We start from the raw sequence: 20,219 nt of genomic DNA, 5'->3' as shown, positions 1-20,219 counted from the left end.
AATAGAGTACTATGCAGCTATTGAAATAAATGGCTTATGGGGCACCTGGGTGGCTCAGCCAGTTAAGTAACCAACTCTTGGTTTCAACTCAGGTCATGATCTCACAGATCCTGAGTTCAAGCCCTGCATCAGGCGCCATGCTGGCACTGTGCAGCCTGCTTGGGATTCTAGTTCTCTCTCTATTCCTTTCCTGCTATGCTCTTGTATCGCTCTCTCTCAAAATAAATAAACTTAAAGAAAAGAAAAGAAAAGAAAAGAAAAGAAAAGAAAAGAAAAGAAAAGAAAGAAAAGAAAATGGCTTAGGGTTGTGAATTGCTAGAGAGATGTCCAAGTAATCTTCAGGAAAAAAAAAAAGTTGCAAAAGAAAAAGACAGTATAAGGCACTATCTACCTTGGTAGTGAGGGGGGTGAAGTTACTATTTTTGGCCACAACCTTCTTTGAATTTTTCTTATCATAAGAATACATTGCTTTTGTTAAAATAAAAAATAGAGGGAAAATTGAAATCAACCACTTTTGCTGCCAATGTAAATGTGTTCAGACAATACAGTGTTTGGGAAAGAACTCTGAAAATAAATAAAATAAAATAAACCACACAAAAAACTCTAGTTGTTCCTATTTTGCTGACTGCTCTTCAGCCCCAAAGCTGACGTCCTAACATCTTATTGTGAAGCAGCACACTTCAAAAAATTCATGACCCACACCTCTGCACTACTCTTCCAATTAGCACTGGGTCAGAGAGAGGGGCACCTTCCAATCTCTTTTCTAATGACTAAACAAACACAATCCATGTGATCTAATTTAATTATGGGTATGGTGCACAGATCTTTTCATTAGCTTTAGTTGACTGAATATCTGAAAATAATTTGCTCAGTTCATTTTTCCTAAGCCTCACTGTTTCAGAATTCAACCAATTAATAATATTGAGTGTTTACTATGTGCCAGACAGTGTTTTATATAGTTTTTGTTTTTTTTTTTTTTTACAAAAAAGAAATGAATACACTAATGCACTTCTGTAAATCAGGTGCCATCTTGTTGTGATGAGCACTGGGTGTTATATGTAAGTGAATCACTGAATTCCACTCCTGAAACCAATATTACACTATATGTTAACTAACTGGAATTTAAATAAGAACTCGATAAAAAAAAAAAAAAAAGAAATAGGTGCCATGCTAGGTATTTAAACAGAGTAAATGTAACACAGGTGACAAGAGAGCTGAGAAACCAAAAGGAGAACAGTAAAGCAACCCATGTGAACAACAACAAAAGCCCCCAAAGCCAGTCTCATCCCAAGAACTGGAAAGACAAAGGAAGAGATGATGTTTAAGTATCCAAGGCTGGCTTCATCTGAATGGAACTGGAACAACAGTAGAGACTGCCCCAGGAGCTGGGAGACAAGAGCCAGCCACTGCTAAAAGATGCTGCCCAAGTAAAAGAGAGAGAGAGAACCCCTGGTTTCCCCATTCCTTTAGTCTTTCTACTTGTCTGCCAATGCCTCCCATTGGCTAAACTTCTTGGAAAAGATAATTTGCAACAGAATGGATAATGCTAAGAAGCATTCAGACTTCAGTAATGGCTAATTAGCACTTCAATTCTCAAAAATCTGTAAAACTGCCTTCACTTTCCAGATGTATACAAACCACAGACACAAGTGTGTACCAGGGCACAACTTATGTATACATATGCCTAACCACACTGGCAATGAAATACCGCCCTATAAGGAGCATACCGAGTATAGTCTTTAGAGCTTATGGGGGATCTAAAAGACTCTCTTGATCCCCCCCACCCCCAATTTCATTGCATTTTTTATTCTTTTAAAATTTATCGCTAGGTAGTTCATAATAGGTTGCTACCATAAATGCCATTATATTTTTAATTTAGTTATTAATGAAGCTTAGACGTGCTATTCCCTTAAGCACCCTTACTTTACTGAATTCATTTAATTCTAACCACTGTTTGTCTTCAATTTGAGATACTCACTTTCTCTTAAAATATTAAATTATTTATCTAAGTATATCAACTGCTGACTCTTTGTGTTCCATGTATACACTGAGTAGGTTTTCTAAAACAAAATATAATAATAATAATAATAATAATAATAATAATTCAGTGAAGAAGAAGAAGAAGAAGAAGAAGAAGAAGAAGAAGAAGAAGAAGAAAAATTACTACTATTATTATGCTAATAGGTTGTTTTCTGATTTTGATGTAAACTCTCTTGGTTTTCGTCCATTAAACATAATGATGACTATTGGTTAGAAGAAGTTCCTGTTTTAATATTAAATAAGTTCCATTTTTCAGTATTTTTATAAGGAATGGCTGTTGAATTCTATCAAATGTCAGAATTTATTGAGAGGATTATAGAGTAATAGTTCTTTTTATTTAACAATGGATTTCCTTTTTATTCATTCTTCTGGCTCCTTTTCCTCTTAATCCTCCTATATTTCTTGGCCTATATCCAAGATGTCTTGGCATTATGGTAAAGTCAGCCAACAAAAGTATTTCTTTCTTTCTCTGTGGTTATTCCCCTATTTACGAACCACGCAGTCACAGCCTGAGTTGTATCTGTGGTTCCTCAACATTTCTTCACTAGTTCCATCACCGTTGGATAATGAGAAGCTTCTTCTTTGCTGCCAAATCCTTGCTTTTATTCAGTTTCCAGATTCGGAGCTATTCTAAACGGCTGAGGTTACTTAAAGCCTAACTTCTGTGTCATAAAGGAATTTATTTTTATATATCCTAGAACTGCTAAAGAACTTAGAATTCTTTTGCTCTCATTATACAGTGAAAACAAACAAACAAAAAAAATCACCCGAAACCCAGAGTCAAGTCATTTTTTCTAACAGTATGCAGAAGTCTCTAGTAGTCTTAGGCCAAGACCTCATCCTGCCAACCAGGTAATATTTTTCACATGCCATAATTATTCTACTGCCTCTTTGGTCTGGGCAATGGAACTCTTCCCATATGAAAGTATAATTAAGACCTGAAATATTAGAAAAGGAAATTACTTCCTTGATCTATACCAACCATCCTACTATCTTCACAGTAGGCAGTTGGTAATGCTGACACTGAAGAGAAAGGTTACAGACGGAATTAAGAGCCATGTGTCAAAGACCGGCTGGCGGTACCCAGGGCACAGGAGGAGTGTAAGGAATACGCCAGAGAAGAATGAAGGACAGAAAGCAGTAAAGGACTATCTTATTGGAATGGAGAATAAGGCACACTGATGTAGCAAGGTTTTCAGCCCTAGATCCCAAGTTTTTTCATAATGAAATAGGTCAGTGAGAAATTACCACAGGATTCTATAAAAGGGAAGAATACAAAGTGGCTACAACAGAAGATGGGTTTCTGAGGAATCATGTTCCAAGCGTACTTCACATTCAAAAGAAGTAGAATCAAAATTATTTGCTATAAGGCAAGATGCGTTGCCTCTTTTACGTTCCTTGTAACTCAGAGAGTAGGTTATAGTGGACAAATAGTCCCCAAGTAGCTGATTTTAAATCTTTGGATGAGATACAATTTCTGATAAAATCAAACTGTCACACCGAGAACAAAAGCAAAGCAGATGTGACGGAAGGGAATTAATAGTTTCTGAATACAATATGCTGAGGATGACTGTTGAATCTTCTACAGAAGCAAGAGCCTCTAAGACTGTGACTAACATATAACAAAAAGCTGATAGAAGTGTGGCATATTCAGCTTAATCTATGAAAAAGTAGTTGACATAAAAATCACTACAACAGCATAAAGTAGATCTTATAGTTTTCACCCCCATCTAATCCACATCTTTCTTGAAGCATTTCAATGTCTAGTAAGAATTTCTCCACCAAAAGACTCCTAGAACTGATACATGAATTCAGCAAAGTCGCAGGATACAAAATCAATGTACAGAAATTGGTTGCATTTTTACACACCAATAATGAAGCAACAGAAAGAGAAATAAAGAATCTGATCTCATTTACAGTTGTACCAGCAACCATAAAATACCTAGGAATAAACCTAACCAAAGAGGTAAAAGACATGTATGCTGAAAACTACAGAAAGCTTACGAAGGAAACTGAAGAAGACACAAAGAAATAGAAAAACATTCCATGCTGATGGATTGGAAGAATAAATATTGTCAAAATGTCAATACTACCCAAAAGTATCTACACATTCAAGGCAATCCCAGTCAGAACTGCACCAGCATTCTTCTCAAAGCTAGAACAAACAATCCTAAAATTTGTATGGAACCACAAAAGATCCCAAATAGCCAAAGTAATATTGAAGAAGAAAACCAAAGCGGGAGGCATCACAATTCCAGACTTTAGCCTCTACTACAAAGCTGTAATCATCAAGACAGCATGGTATTTGGCACAAAAAAAGACACATAGACCAATGGAATAGAATAGAGAACCCAGAATTGGACCCACAAATGAATGGCCAACTAATCTTTGACAGAGCAGGAAAGAGTATCCAATGGAAAAAGACAGTGTCTTTAGGAAATGGTGCTGGGAGAACTGGACAGCAACATGCAGAAGAATGAAACTAGACCACTTTATTACACCATACACCATCCATTTTTGGATGAAAGACCTAAATGTGAGATGAAACCATCAAAACCCTAGAGGAGAAAGCAGGCAACAACCTCTTTGACCCCAGCCACAGTAATTTCTTACTCAACACATCTCCAAAGGCAAGGGAGTTAAAAGGAAAAATGAACTATTGGGGCCTCAAGATAAAAACTTCTGCACTGCAAAGGAAACAATCAACAAAACTAAAAGGCAACTGATGGAATGGGAAAAGATATTTGTAAATGACATACCAGATAAAGGGCTAGTATCCAAAATCTATAAAGAACTCACTAAACTCCACACCCAAAAAACAAAGAATCCACAGAAAAAATGGGCAGAAGACATGAATAGACACTTTTCCAAAAAAGACATCCAGAGGGCCAACAGACACATGAAAAGATGTTCAATGTCACTCATCATCAGGGAAATACAAATCAAAGCCACACTGAAATACCACCTCACGCTGGTCAGAGTGGCTAAAATGAACAAATAAGGAAACTACAGATGCTGGCGAGGAAGTAGAGAAATGGGAACCTTCTTGCACTGTTGGTGGGAATGCAAGCTGGTGCAGCTGCTCTGGAAAACAGTATGGAGGTTCCTCAAAAAATTAAAGAAAGGATTACCCTACAACCCAGCAATAGCACTACTAGGAATTTACCCAAGGGATATAGGAGTGCAGATGCATAGGGGCACATGTACCCCAAAGTTTATAGTAGTGCTTTCAACAATAGCCAAATTATGGAAAGAGCCTAAATGTCCACCAACTGATGAATGGATAAGGAAGATGGGGTTTATATATACAATGGAATACTACTTGGCAATGAGAAAGAATGAAATCATGCCATTTGCAGCAATGTGGATGGAACTGGAGGGTATCATGCTAAGTGAAATAAGTCAGTCAGAGAAGGACAGATATCATGTTTTAACTCATATACGGATCTTGAGAAACTTAACGAAGTCCACAGGGGAAGGTAAGGGTTAAAAATAGTTACAAACAGAGAGGGAGGAAGGCAAACCACAAGACACTCTTAAATACAAAGAACAAACTGAGGGTGGATGGGGGTGGGGAATGGGTGATGGGCACTGAGGAAGGCACTTGTTGGGATGAGCACTGGGTGTTGTATGGAAACCAATCTGACAATAAATTATATTACCAATAAAAAAAGAATTTCTCTAAATCTAGGCTCTCTTTTTCAGAATTAGCAATTCTTGTCACATTTTGTTCTTTACCCTAAAACCCTAAAACTCTAAAACTCTTTTTTGTTCATGGAGATTCATGAAGTCCATAAATATGGACCCTGAATGATGGACTCACATTTTCTCCTGCTGTAATACAATGGCTAACGGTTGGTTCTCCCCAAGGGAATGACACTGACTGGAGTATTTGTAAAAGTGAAGACTTCTACTTTATTTTATCTATGGTTTATCAGGTTAAAATTTCTAAGCTGATAATACAAAAAGTACTTCTCCTGGGCACAGGCTTGTGTCATATTTCATATCTAATCTCAAAATGCACCAGCTCTGTGAGACTAATAGATACTTTTAGATCTGGCATGTCTGTCGGTGACATGGGGTAGAAAAGTTTATGTATACTCATACTTGAGCTCCCAATGTGTTTCCCAGGGCAAAATCATCTTAAAATTTCTAAGCTGTGGTGAAAGGAGAGAATAACAAACTTTCAGGATACTGAAAACATTTAGTAATGTTTTCCCCCCATTTTTATGGGGGGGGGGGGAACTGCCTCAAATGAAAGTTGACTTTGCTAACCCAAGTACATTCCAATAAGAGCAGTGGCCCCTTATTCTTATTTTACGGGAGCAAACACTTTTGGGAATGAACTGAGCTTTCCAAGCAAAAGCTATCTTTGAAGGCCAGAGGTCTGCTGGTATCTCAAATGCCTATGTGACATCTCCATATTTAGTACTCTTGGGTACTTCCAATCCCACTCAGGTATAAAACTAAAACCATCAACTTCTTCACCCTAATCAGGTCTTCCTCACTCCAGAGTCTTCTATCCCAGTATAGACTAATATCAAACTACCTGGCATCTCAGGGCAGAAATTTGTGCCTCATTCTTGACTCCTCCTTCTCCTTCAAGAACCCCCCCCATGCTGTTGGTTTTCAAATGCTGACTACGTCACACCCCAAATTGCTCTCTACTTTGTCTACTTCAATTCACCCAGCTAAAACAGCCTATCCCAAGCCACCAACATATCCCACATGGATCATGCACAGGCTGTTCACTTAACAGCTGGGCAGGGTGCCTCTGGCTGGCGACTTCCTGAGCAACTCCATAAAGCGGGACATCTGGTGGTAGCATGACGTTTGTCCTCTTCAGTCTCAAATCTCACAACATATCACCAGTCATGGCACAGTACAAATCTCGCGATGCCATGCCTCTTCTTCAAGTGTTTCATTTGGTCTCCAAATCTCTTAGGATAATTTTCAACCTCTTCTCATGATCTGGTTTCTTTTATTTCTCTAGAATTATACCATGCCTATCAGCTCCTACTTGCCCTATAAACTCTGAATATTCTGGCCCTTCAAGGTTCCATGTTCCCTCTTCATTCTGGGCCCTTGCAAAGGTGGTGGTCCCTGTTCTCCTCTGTTCCTGCCACCTGCCTAACTCCTGTTCCTCCTCTAGTCATCCACTTAAATTTCACTTCCACCAAGAGAAAGAACTTCACCTCCGAAATCTGGGTTAAGCAGCTCTCCCTAATGTATATTTCCTATTAAAGTGCTTTCCTTCATCTTACTAAAAATCTCATTCCTCTTTTATATGATCTGCGCTTGGCATGCAATAAATTCTTAAAAGATGTTCAAAGAGTAAATTAACCTATGTTAAAAAGTGGTCATCAGATTAATAGTTTTTAGATACAAATAACAGCAATACATATTTTTCTCTCCCTCCCTCCCCCCCTTTTTAAAAGAACTTTATTCTAGGATATCTGTAGGATGTTTTCTATTGTACTTGATTTCTCCACTAACCCCAAGCTGAATACAAAGAAAGATAAACCACTTCCTATTTAAACAGAGTCATAAATATCTAGTGCCAGACAATTCCCTCTGGGCTTTTTTAAATGTGGCTGAAAAAGCACTGCTACTCATAACCATAATCTGGGTCTGGCCCACTTCTTAAGTTCTTAAGAAAAAAATTAGGAGAAAAAGGAGAGAATCATGGAGTCATTTGTCCTCTGCCTAGGCTGTCAGGGTAGGGAAAGGAAAAGGACCAATTTAACCAGAGGTAAAAGGGATGGACAGAAACAGAATCTATTGTAAATATGACAACGCTTTCAAGAAAGGGAAATTTTATATCTCAAACCTTGGCCAGACATATACTTAGGTGATCCACTTACTGATTATTCTCCTACCTATCCAAAAAATGGGAAAAATAGAAATGAGAAACCAACAGGTAGAGAAGGGGGAGGCATGAGCACACAGCCTACCCTCCTACTTTTGGGCATTACAATATGTGACAGTCCTGTGAATTAAGGGACGATGCAGAAGGAAGTCAGACTAGCACCTCAAAATAGCTATCCAGCCATGCAGGACAACTGCGGCAGGAAGCAGCCATGAGGTATGCTTCTGATGGCAGCTGTCAAGGGAGGTGGGGTAGAAAACCTCATGCTAGCACCAGATGTCCCACTTTACGGAGTTGCTCAGGAAGTCGACAGCCAGCGGCACCCTGCCCAGAGAGGGTGCTGGAGCGATGCGCCATTGGCAGACTGAAAGGAAACATGGCTGCCCTGCTTTGGAAGGTTCTCTGAGAAGGTGCCATAAAAGTGATCATCGTCTTTATCGAGAACTCCATGTCAAATGAGGCCACCAGCAGTAAAGAACAAGACTGAGCCAGGTCAAACTGGAGCACCTCTCATTATTGCCTCTTTCCTCCTACCCCCCATTCCCACCTATTAGAAGAAGGAAATGAAAATGCCCTAGAGGCCCACACTGCCTCCTTCCCCCACCCTGAGATATATTCCAAGGTGACAAATGAGAAGGAAGTAAAAACACAGAATTTACTTCCCTCCTCTGAGCCATTTCAAAAGAAAAGAGCTTAAAGTTGGAGAGGAGGCAGCAGCATGACACTGAACTCCAGATTTTTCTCATAAAATGACTAAAATTCACTAATAAGTTACAGAAAACATTCAAAATGAGATATCAATTAGGGGATAGGAGTGAGAGCCCAGGAGACTCAGGAAACATGTAAATTTCATGTTAATACTTTACCAAATTCAGATTGTTCAGTAATGGTTAGAGATCTGTCATTGTAAGGGGTTGAGCACACACGTGAAAGTAAACCACCCAACAGAGACAACGATTTGCCAGACCTCCACATATCAAAGACAAAATTTATGTAAACTATTCCTTAATCCTCAGACAAATCCTTTTGTTTCTAATCACCTCTCTTTCCAGTAAGTTTTATTAATTGCTGGTCACAACAATCAAAACAGATGCCTAACAAAACATGAGAACACCTCCTGAATCTTTTAACAGATTTTTTCCAAAATATTACATTATAGAATAATTTTAAACTTCAGGGAAAATCATTCAGGGTTTTATATCTTAATAAGGCAATTACATTGTATGCAAAAAAGGCCTTCTGCAACTATATTATTACTCATGAAAAAAATCTCAGGAAGTACACAGATTAATGATGCTGAAACTACCATAGTTTCTGACTTCTAAGAAAAAGTAATCATACATAAGCAAGAAATTGAGTTTTGCAACAATATAACTGAAATCTCATTCTTGAAAAAAAAAAAGTAAAGACAATTCAATTGTGAGACCAAATTAGTTCTAATTTCTACACTTTCTTCCTTTAGCAAGGACACTATGTTGGCTTACTAGATGTACCGCTCATGACTATAAACTCAGGCATACAAAACACTCCACACACGTCCTAATCAGAGTAAGATTTTTGTTGGCCCATATGCCTTAAATTGTATGCCAAGAACCAAGAAAAATCTTGGAAGTTCTAAGTCCTGGTTGTAAAAACAGAAGATAAATTTTGAATCATAGACTGTTAGCCCTGGAAAAACACTCCAATGACAACTTGATTAATTCAAAGCCTGTTGTGATTGAAGTCTCTTTTCCTCTACAAGGAATAATGGATTTCTCTGAACAGTAGAACTACGTACACACAAAAATCGTTTAACATAGACTGATCACTCTTAATTGTGTTTTTGTGTTGCTGTTTATGTTGTCTGCCCGCAAACTTCATCCACATTCGGCAAACATCCTATAATTAGCTATGGCTTCACCTACAGAGACAAGTAGCACAGTGATCTCAAGTTCTTAATATTCCTTTGGAATTTTTTTCAAAGCTGTGCTAAACAAATCAGTCAGAAAGCTTCAGTCAAGCGGTCCACCCACGTTCAACAACCTTTTCTCTACCTAATGATAATTACAGTCTGTAGAACAGGCAGCCTCTAATAAAGGACAGCAACTTTAGAAGACAGATATCTGTAGGGGCTTTTCTGTTGCCATAGAAATATCTTCAGGCCACCTTGTCCTCAGTATGAAACACTACCTTCACATTAACCTGCTATTAGGGGTGTGTGTGTGTGTGTGTGTGTGTGTGTGTGTGTGTGTGGCGCTGGGGTATGTATTAGCCCAAATTATAGGATAACTCACCCTGTCCTGATGGTTATAAATGATATGTGGTGCTCAGTTCTAAAACATTCCCCAAAATGGAGAACACAAATCTTCTCAGTGACAGCAGCCCCTGACTAATGGGTTCTTGTTCCCTTGGCTCAATTGAAAACTTCCATAATGTAGCAAAGCAATAAGGATCAACAAAGAATTCTCCATACCCACTTCTTCATTGTAAGCTCAAGGGTGAGGGGCTTCCTCAAGTAAAGGTAATGGCTACACCTGTAAAACAGGGAACTAAATCTCATCCTGTAAAGCCAAACATGAAAAACCTTTTAAGAATCATTAATTGGGGGTGGGGAGACTGAAATATTGTTTTATAATTATTTTAAAGGTTGTTTTTAAAAGAATCAAATGAACCTCCCCGAGGCATACTAATGGCTAAAAGATACGATTTCATTTTACGTATCTGTAAATACTTTCAGTGGAAATGTATGGGATACCTTTTGGAACCACGAATACAAAATAGAACTGAGTGATCTACAATGCTTATTTTAATGTGTATATTTTTAAGGCCACTTGAACACAAAATTCTAATGAAATATAAAGGATAATTTAAAAAGCAAAATAACAAAAATATAATTACTTGGGAGTTTTATGATCCCCAGATGCAGACGGTAGGTCAGGGAGAAGGTAAGGAGGGAAGGAATGGAAAAGAGCATTAGAAGGGTAAAAGATTCAAAAACAGTGGGGGGGTGGGGGTGTGTAAAGTTTTAATGCCGGAACTACTTGGAGATAGGCATTGTGTTTCTTAGTTTACACAGCTAAGCTGTTTAATTCAAGATTCTCAGGCATTACAACAGGCCCGTTGACATACGTTCTCTCAATCATTTCTAAAATACTACCATGGGAGGAGGTGGAAGTGAAGTATCTTTCCATTTTTACAGAAGCAGATACGAAAGCTCAGGAAGATTAAGTGACTTACCCAAGTTCACAGACGTGAACACAGGGCTGCCAAGAAGCAAAATAATTCTAACTCTCTAGTCTGTGCTCTCTCCAGGACTTCATTATGGTATTACTTTAGGTGTTACTTTATTTAGCATAATACCCACACATGTCATTCTAAAATGTTCTTCACACAGTGAGGAAACTTTCTCAGCACACCGTAATGATTCACTGTTCAATCAAAAATATTAAAGATTCTTTCTATCCTCTTAATATTATTCTCACAGATAATTCCTGTGTAAGTACTAAAGATCCAACCCATCAATACAGCCCTAAGTTACTTTCAGGGAGATGATGATATTACTAGGATTGGCGAAAGTCTTACACAAAAAGAAACCTAAAAATAAGTGCACTGCAGCAATATGACCCTGACTTTGGTTTAGGTTTTTGTTTTTTAATGTCATTGCTTTTGGAAAACCACAAAGGCATCCATCTGTACAGTTTCCATTAGTTTATCCCTAATAGGATACAGCTGCTTTCTTCAGATCAGCTCTTCTGCATGTGCCACTGTAAAACGATCTTAATAATTTCTTCAACAAAAAAGTTGGCCCACAAATCAAGACCTTATACTTTTTATCTGTACTAACAAGAGTTTTTATGTAACATGATCTAAAAGAAGATAGTCTCTCACTTGGCCAATGTCTAATTGCTACATTAATTTTTAAAGCAATACCATTTTTTAAAAAGAGATGCTGTCTGTGTGTGGCATTTGAGTGTGCCAGAACATGCTGAGAGAGTGATGAAGTGATCTTCACATCAAGAGATGGGCAATAAACACTAAAATTAACCACAGAGTCTAGAGTCGTATTAATTATGGCATTCCACAAATACATGATAAGTCTCTAAGTAGAGCAGTACAAAGAAAATAAAAGGGAATGATAAATTTGACATGATATTTGAAAGTACACTGAAAGGATAAAAATCTGGCCATCTTTCTAGCATATTCATGTTATTATGAAGAATAATAGGGTTTGTATCTAAAGTGAAATTCAAGAATAGGACTGTGTAATTATTTAAGTTTCAAGTTCCTATCCACATTTCAAGTCTTACAATTCTCCAATACGTAGGTCAACTGGATTTCAACAATTGGGTATGTGAAAAAGCTAATGCCCCAGAAGTTTGAAAATTTCCCACTGCTCTTGGACTCAGTATATAACAAAGTCAAGCTAAAGATATACTAGAGAATATAAGGGAGTGGTCTACATTAAGGAAGACCACAACCAGGAATTTTCTAATGACAATTACAATACATGCAATCAATAATCTTCAAGCAAACCTCTGGACAGCAGTTATGGACAAAGACAAAGCTAGATATGCAGACTCAATAGATCAGAAATAAACAAAATAAGCTCAACCATGGACTTTGGGGGAAAAAATGCTAGTCATAAAGGTTCTACACATTAATTATAGCTATTAAGGATCATTAATAAAACCCACTACCTTACACTTCCTCCTAGCACAAATGCCACAAATTTGTTTTCTGGGATGTACAAGTTAATTTACGTAACCATCATTTCCTCCAAATCTCTAAAGCACCCTGTTTCTTTGGATTTTTCGATATACAGTATAGAAAATGCGGGGATTTTTTTGGAGAGGACAGAATAAGGCACTATTTAACTTTATCAACCTCACTAACTGAAGGAAAGGTAGTTTCTCATTTGTATTTTTTAATCATTCACTCAGTTTAATTTTCATTCTATGAGCTCCCTGTGAATTCTGGGTCCAAAGAGGACAAATGGCATAACGTCAAAAATTCTAACCATCTCTAAGAAAATTCTGTCACTTCATTTCAGTGATGATCTTAAAAATTACTTTAACTATAATCTGGATTACTTTATTACAGGGTTGTCCTGTGATTTAGAGTTGTACCTGGTGTTTACCATTATACTAGCAACATGTTAAGATACAATTTTCACGTCCAGGGCCTAATTCAGTGGGAAAGGAATGGAGGCAAACTGAAGAGTGATGTCTATGGACCAAGCATAGGCCAAATGACAGCCATAATGGTTGTCATAATGATGGTTTCCACTAGTTCAAATTGAGGAGCGTTAACAGGAATACACAGAATTCAGTAGCCCGGGATTGTCAGACTCAAAACAAACTGCTTTAGAAGTCAGGAGCCATTCTTGTTGACAGCGATTTACATTCAGCAAAAAATCATCATCCATCACAGAAGTGACATTTATTTGAATTTCACAGAGTTCTGAAATGTTGATCTTATTTAATTTGCCTGTTTTATTTATATGGTGATACAAGACCTATTACATAAAGGTTTTACGCCTGTTTTTAATATATACTTATGTAATGCAATATTATGAACAAAAATATCACAATTTTAGAGATACTGAAGGGTTTTTTTTTTCCCTCCCTTCAAAAGGAATCCAATCATTACTCACATTTAACCTGGAGTTTTCCATTGTTCCGTTATTCAGTCACTTCTGAATTCCAAATTATTTTACTGTCCAAGTAAAAGGCTTTGGGTTTCTATTTGGTTGGTTGGTTGGTTGGTGGGTTTTGTTTTTTCACCTAGCTGAAATCTGAGGCAGTCCTAAGCTTTTTAAAATTTTCATGAGGCTCTGCTGAAATATCTTTCCATCATGGTAAACTGTTCCATTGCTAAATTAGTAACCTGGGCAGGTAACAGTACAATAGCTTCAGAAATACATAGTGCAGAGTAAAACCAAACTATCTGTGCCCAAGTCCAAGAATTTCTACAAGTATTAGTTCTTGTACTCTTGCCATTGTTAATTTCTGTTTAAAAGAAACTTCTAATTCCAGGTATTTAATTCACAATTAATTTAGTTGCTGAACTTACACTGTATTGTCCCCTTTTCACTGCATCATTGCAATACATACAGAAAACAGAGAACACGCTGAAACCCTCCACTGAAAGTAGTATCTTAAACTCTGGATAGGTAACGAAACAAACTTTGGGGTTGTGTAATATATTTTTCTTCGGATTAAACACCAGAAAAAAATTTCAATGTTTATAAAGATGCATCCTCCTCATGAAATTTTCATTTCCATATGCTGCCACTAACCCCCTGAACTTGATTTATCCAAAGTGAAGCATCTCTTTTCCCCACAATTATTTCGTCTCAACTTCCTAGGTTCTCTTAATTCAGTTGCTCTAGTCATAAGATCCAGAATGAAAGTCACTGTTTCAGTTTTTTTCTTTTACCATCATATCAGATCATTTATTTATCACATTGGAATTTGATTTAAAATGTGTACCAACTGCATTTTCATCATTATACCATTAATTCAAGTGACCCTACTACACTATGACAACCCAACTCTTAGCTGCTGTCACCAACTCCAGTTTTTAGTCCCAAAATGCCACACACACACACACACACACACACACACACACACACACACACACACAGATTTTCTTGACAAATACTGCCATTTTCATATTTTTCTTTATCCTACCTGGGATACTTTGTATAACCTGAATCTTTAAGTTCAGGTGGTTAGCCAGCTCTACAAATTCTCAGCCAACATGATTCTCCCTTATTATCTCTGTTCTCTCCCTTTTGCAAAGTCTGAAAACATGTACATTCAATCACCCAATGTTCTCTATTCCCATTTCTTTTCCTCTCTGTATTGCCTTCTAGGTAATTTTTACAAATATTCTTCCATTCACCAATCCCCTCTTTAGCTACAACTTATCTGCTTCTTAACCTCTCCATTCCGTATTTTATTTCAACAGTGTTTTCCATTCTTAGAGATTTTATTTGGTATTTCCCAGATCTTCAAGGAATTTTTAAAGCATAAAGATCTTTATAGGTCACCTATTTCAATCCTAAAATTAAAAACCATCAAGACCCAGAAGAACGTGCTGAAGGACATCCAGGTGCTGGATGGCAAAGACCTGCTTCCCCATCACAAATCCAAGGCTCTTCTTCATTTACACTTGGCTGGCCATTCAATGCCTCTTTCTCCCCCGTGAACAGGAGTTCTGCAAAGGCTTCCCCAAAGAAAGCAAGCAAAATGATGACAACGACCCACGGTATCTGGCCCCTCCCTTTCTCCTAGCAACCATCAGCCTCTCTGGTCACATCCCTTCCCATACCTCTCTCACTATGGCTTTTCTACCTCAGACACAATGACCTCTTCATTGTACCTCTCTACTGTTTTGTGTTTACTTCAACACAAAAACACACTCCTTCAGACCTTTGTACTAGCTACCCACGTGCCTGGACTGATGTCATCTAGACATCTGCTTGGCTGACTCCACTACCTCTTTCCACGTCTTTCAGGTCTTAGAGCCATTATCTCACTGCTAGAAAGGCCTATGCATCTTATTACAAATCATCCCCCGTGATCAGTCTTCAGTTACCTTCAATGTTTTCATTTTTCTCTATAGCACTCACCACCTGATACACATTTAGCTGTTGACATCTACACTGTCTGCCTCACTCCCCAAGAATTGAATTCATGACGGACTGTTTACTTCATTGTTTTATCCTCACTCCCTAAAACAATGTTTGGGACATAGTAGAAGCATAATAAAATATTCACTGGAGGAACAAATGAATGAATGGCAACACAGGTGCAGTAGTCTGTGCTAGCACTGTGGCCATGACCACAGAGTGAGATCACACAAAGCTTACTTCTACACAGCTCACGGTGCAAGGGAAAATGGACAAATAGTAAGCCCTTGATCAGCAGACCCAGGACTTACATGTGAGATCTTTCATGGAATTACAAAGTATTCAGAGATAAACTTAAAAGATCACCTTCTGGGGCGCCTGGGTGGCGCAGTCGGTTAAGCGTCCGACTTCAGCCAGGTCACGATCTCGCGGTCCGTGGGTTCGAGCCCTGCATCAGGCTCTGGGCTGATGGCTCAGAGCCTGGAGCCTGTTTCCGATTCTGTCTCATTCTCTCTCTGCCCCTCCCCCGTTCATGCTCTGTCTCTCTCTGTCCCAAAAATAAATTAAAAAAACGTTGAAAAAAAAATAAAAAAATAAAAAAAAAAAAAAGATCACCTTCAAACTTTCCAGACCAAAGAATCTCAAGTAAAATTTGTACAAAGTGTTCATCTAGACTCTGTTCTGAACACAATGAAAGAGCATAAAGCACCTGTCAGAAAGGGGATCTTGTTGTTCAAGCAATTCTACTTGTTACCAGGTTTTTGCTTCCTCATAGTTGCCAAACTCAACTTCCTATAACTTCTAAAGTTCATACTTACACTACCTTCCGAACTACTTATAACGAAATATGCAGAAAATAGATGTACAATAATCTTTCAAAAATATGAAAATCTGTTGAACCTTCTCATATGTCTGTTTCTCTGTGAGCTAAATATTCTGTTACCTCTATTATGTTTATATGGGATGATTTTCAAATCCCTTATCATCCTGGCCACTTGTAGTATCTGAAGAGATTCCATTTTCTCAAAGTAAAGTGGACTGCTCTAACAGGACAGATGCAGCATTTCCAGCCCAAGGTAAAGAATTTTTGAGTTGTGATATCCAGCCCGGCATTCATCATCAATCTGCATGCAGTGAGCATCCGTTACGTCTCACACAGAACTGACTTCTGTCCAAAAAAAAAAAAAAAAAAAAACCCAACAAAAAAAGAAAAAACTTGAATACTGATGTTTATCTATACATCTACTTGAGGTTACTCTCACTCAGACTCCATTTTCCTATCTTAAAATGAGTTATGGGCACTTGGGTGGCTTAGTCAGTTGGGCACCCAACTCTTCATTTCAGCTCAGGTCATGATCCCAAGGTCGTTGGATCTAGCCCCATGTCTGGTTCTGTGCTGAGCATGGAGCCTGCTTGAGATTCTCTCTCTCTCCCTCTGCCCCCTCCTCCACTCAGGCGCTTGTGTTCTCTCTCTCTCTCTCTCTCTCAATAAAATAAAATAAATTTTAAAAAATGAGTTAAAGTATGTTTCTTTTATGATTTTCTTAAATGGCTTGCTCCAAAAGCCTTTCAGTATTTTCTTGACATACTGTTCCAAGAATCTTTTCCATCACAATATTCTATATATCATCATCCTATACTTGTATAGTTCTTTGTAATTTGTACATTTTTAAGTTGAAAGATTTCAAAGTTTATTTCTTTGGGTGCATCCAAAGGCTTGGCAATGTGATAAAAACAGAAACCACCAGCTCCAGTTATAAAAGGGGGATCAGGAGCTCACACAGGTCATGTGAGTGAGGTGTGTGGCTAGTATTAAATCCCAAGGCATTTGATTCCTCATTTGTTCTAGGTCTCTTCCAGCCAACCCAGCTACTGAGCATGCCCCACATCAACACAATCTATTATTATTCTTCAAACACAACTGGCAGGAACTGACAACAATGAAGACGTTCTATAGTTTTTGGAATCCGTGTATTTGCCTCTGATGGCAGGGTAGAACATTCAATAGAACTAAAAGTAGATCTAGTCCTGCCTTTTGGTCCTCAGGTCCTCTAATAAACAAATGTCTAAATATACTGGGCAAAATTCTGTAATCAAAATGCAAATGTTACATTATTTAATAAGTTATAGCTACAGATTTTTCTGCTACTTGTAGTAAGGCGATTTGAATCTTGGCCACAAAATTTTTGGCTAATGGGAATACTGAACTTTATGGCAATGAATTAAAACTCTTCACTCTTAAAAAATAACCTTATAATAGTTAATAAGAAAGAAGAGGATAAGATAATGGTGGTACATAAATGAATGAGAATTTTTCACAAATCTCTTGGCTTATTAAAATGAAAAAGTTACATTAGGAAGCTATTTCAACTTTTGTTCCCAAGGCCAATTTAAGATGTTAAGAAGGAAGTAATGGTCCCAGTCTAATAATATAAATTTAGTGAACTTGTAAGCTAATCTTTGAAGATGCAATTAAATGCTATTCGAGGCCTCAACACTGCCCAGGCACCCAGCAGATTAACAGCCAAACACATTCCTACAGTCAGCAACAGAGAAACACAAAAGAATGTTTTTTTTAGTTCATAGAAATGTTCTTGAAAAAGTGCATATGTAATGAATTTCTATATAAAGTGGAAAGTGTTCATTCATTTATTCTAATTGAAAAATTAGTTTTTTAAATGTACCTAGAATGTTAAAAAAAATCTATATCTCTATCTATCTATCTATCTATCTATCTATCTATCTCAGGGATTACAGAAACAACAACAAAAAAATTCAGATAATGAGACACAGTACAAACACTCTACCAAAACTTGCATTCCCTATGCTTTGAACCACAGAAATGTATACTGTGTTCATGCTTTCATTCTATAACTCTCCTATTTCAAAGCAAACAAAACCTTTTAAATAAAACTCTGGTTTGTATGTCAGAAGTCCTACAGTTTGCTCCAAAGTTGATTTCTTTTGTAGTTCTATGAGGTACAATGATTTAGGGTAGGGTGTGTCTGGGATGGGTGTTGTTTTTTTGTTCTGTTTTGTTTTTTGCCTCAGGTAAGGATCTGCTGAAGGCCCAACTGCTTACTGTTCCTTCACAATAACTCCCTAAAGGTAGTTTCTAAAATAGCCTCTCAAAAAAATGCTACTGTTTAATTAACAAGGGCTATTAAAGCTATTAATGTCTAGTGTTCTTTTTCTCAGTTCATTATGTTGAAGTTTGCTCATTTTTCTTCCATATGCCATTAAAAATTCACCATGGTTTATCAGGCCACAAGGGTAATTCCCAGTGAGTGGTCTTCCTTTAAGCAAATCCCAAGAGAAAAATACAAACTTAAACATCCTGTTTTGGCTTGAATTGTGTCCCTCAAAATGATACGTTGAAATCCTAACCTCTGATACCTCAGATTGTGATTTTATTTGGAAACAGGGTCTTTTCAGATGTAGTTAGTTGAGATGAAGTCCATACTAGAGGAGGGCAGGTCCTTAACCCAGTATGATTGGTGTCATTAAAAGAGAAAATGAGACGCAGACAGACATACAAAAGGAGAAGACAGAGACCCGGATTGAAGTAATACCTCTGCCAAGGAACACTAAAGATGCTGGCAAAAAGCAGAAGCTAAAAGAGGTAAGGAAGGATTTTCTCATACAGGCTCCGGAGGGAGCATGGCCCTGCCAACACTTCTAATTTTAGACTTCTAAACTCCAGAGTTGTGAGAGAACAACTGTTGTTTCAAGACACAAAGTTTGTGGTAATCTGTTAAGGCAGCCCTGGAGAAAACTAGTCCATATACTAACTCATACAACACATTTCTATCTTCACTCAATCTTTTAACTCTTCCTCGTTGTCTTACCTTCCTCCTCCAATGCCAAGGTGTATGCGGCCCTGTGCCTTCTCTCTCTGTCACATGAATATCCTTACTTCTTTGACTGATCTTTCAATACTCACCTCATGAGTTATCTTCTCCATGTAACCTTCCTTCCTCTCCTTCCAGGCTGGGTTTTGTGCTGAGCTCCCGTTTTCCTCAAGCATAACACACACTTCTGTGACACACGTCCCTCTTCTCCACTAGGTTGCAAGCCCTTAAATCACAGTGACCGTTTCTCATCATGGTAGGCCCAGGACGAAACAATATTCAGCTCACGGGGTTTGATGCCCCGTTGAACTTCTATCTTGCATTTTCAAGTGCTTTCCTTTCTTCACATTGCCTCCTTCCTACGTATCACTTAACCATCAACTTAGAATTTAGCCAATAATTTTAGGCTTTCCTTCGAGAACATCCTTGGGTATAATTCTAGGAAAACCCCACTGCTGCAGCACTTGAGATCCAGAGCCCACATGTAGGAACCTGGGCTGTTCTTTGGGTTTGCCATGATTTTAATCATCACCTACAAATCCTGGTCTGTATTTCATTCAGCTTTTGACTGTCTGTGCTGTTGATGAGCAAGCAGGCCAATGGAAGAAGCATTCTGAGTCTACGTACGAGTGGAAGAATCCGTTCCTTCTATCGTTACCAGGACAGAATTCTCATCCCTCTCTCAGGTGGAAACTTCTTCCAACATGTACCTGCAGATCTTCTTTTAATTCAAGGAAGTGTTTTTGGATTCATTTTTGTTTTTCTTCTCCAAGGACCCCACAGAGCTATAAACTAGACCTTCTTTGCCTGCCTGTCTTTTATTTCAACAACTTTCTGCAAAATC

The 20,219-nt window shown here is 38.0% G+C and overlaps 1 protein-coding gene and 1 long non-coding RNA gene across 11 annotated transcripts in view; both read right to left on the bottom strand.

Moving 5' to 3' along the window:
• The window catches only part of KLF12 (KLF transcription factor 12), a 436,833-nt gene that overhangs the window by 193,807 nt on the left and 222,807 nt on the right, over nucleotides 1-20,219 (bottom strand). The gene's annotated exons all lie outside the window — the stretch shown is intronic.
• On the bottom strand, nucleotides 13,634-16,905 carry LOC121037853 (uncharacterized). Its single transcript, XR_005794024.1, has 2 exons — nucleotides 16,140-16,905; nucleotides 13,634-15,890 (listed from the first exon to the last, which is right to left on the bottom strand). It is a non-coding gene; the product is annotated as an uncharacterized LOC121037853 (long non-coding RNA).

Source organism: Herpailurus yagouaroundi, unplaced genomic scaffold (assembly GCF_014898765.1).
Source record: "Herpailurus yagouaroundi ecotype Mexico unplaced genomic scaffold, PumYag 164, whole genome shotgun sequence".
In the NCBI taxonomy this organism is placed as follows: domain Eukaryota; kingdom Metazoa; phylum Chordata; class Mammalia; order Carnivora; family Felidae; genus Herpailurus; species Herpailurus yagouaroundi.
This window is presented reverse-complemented; position numbering and strand designations above follow the sequence as displayed.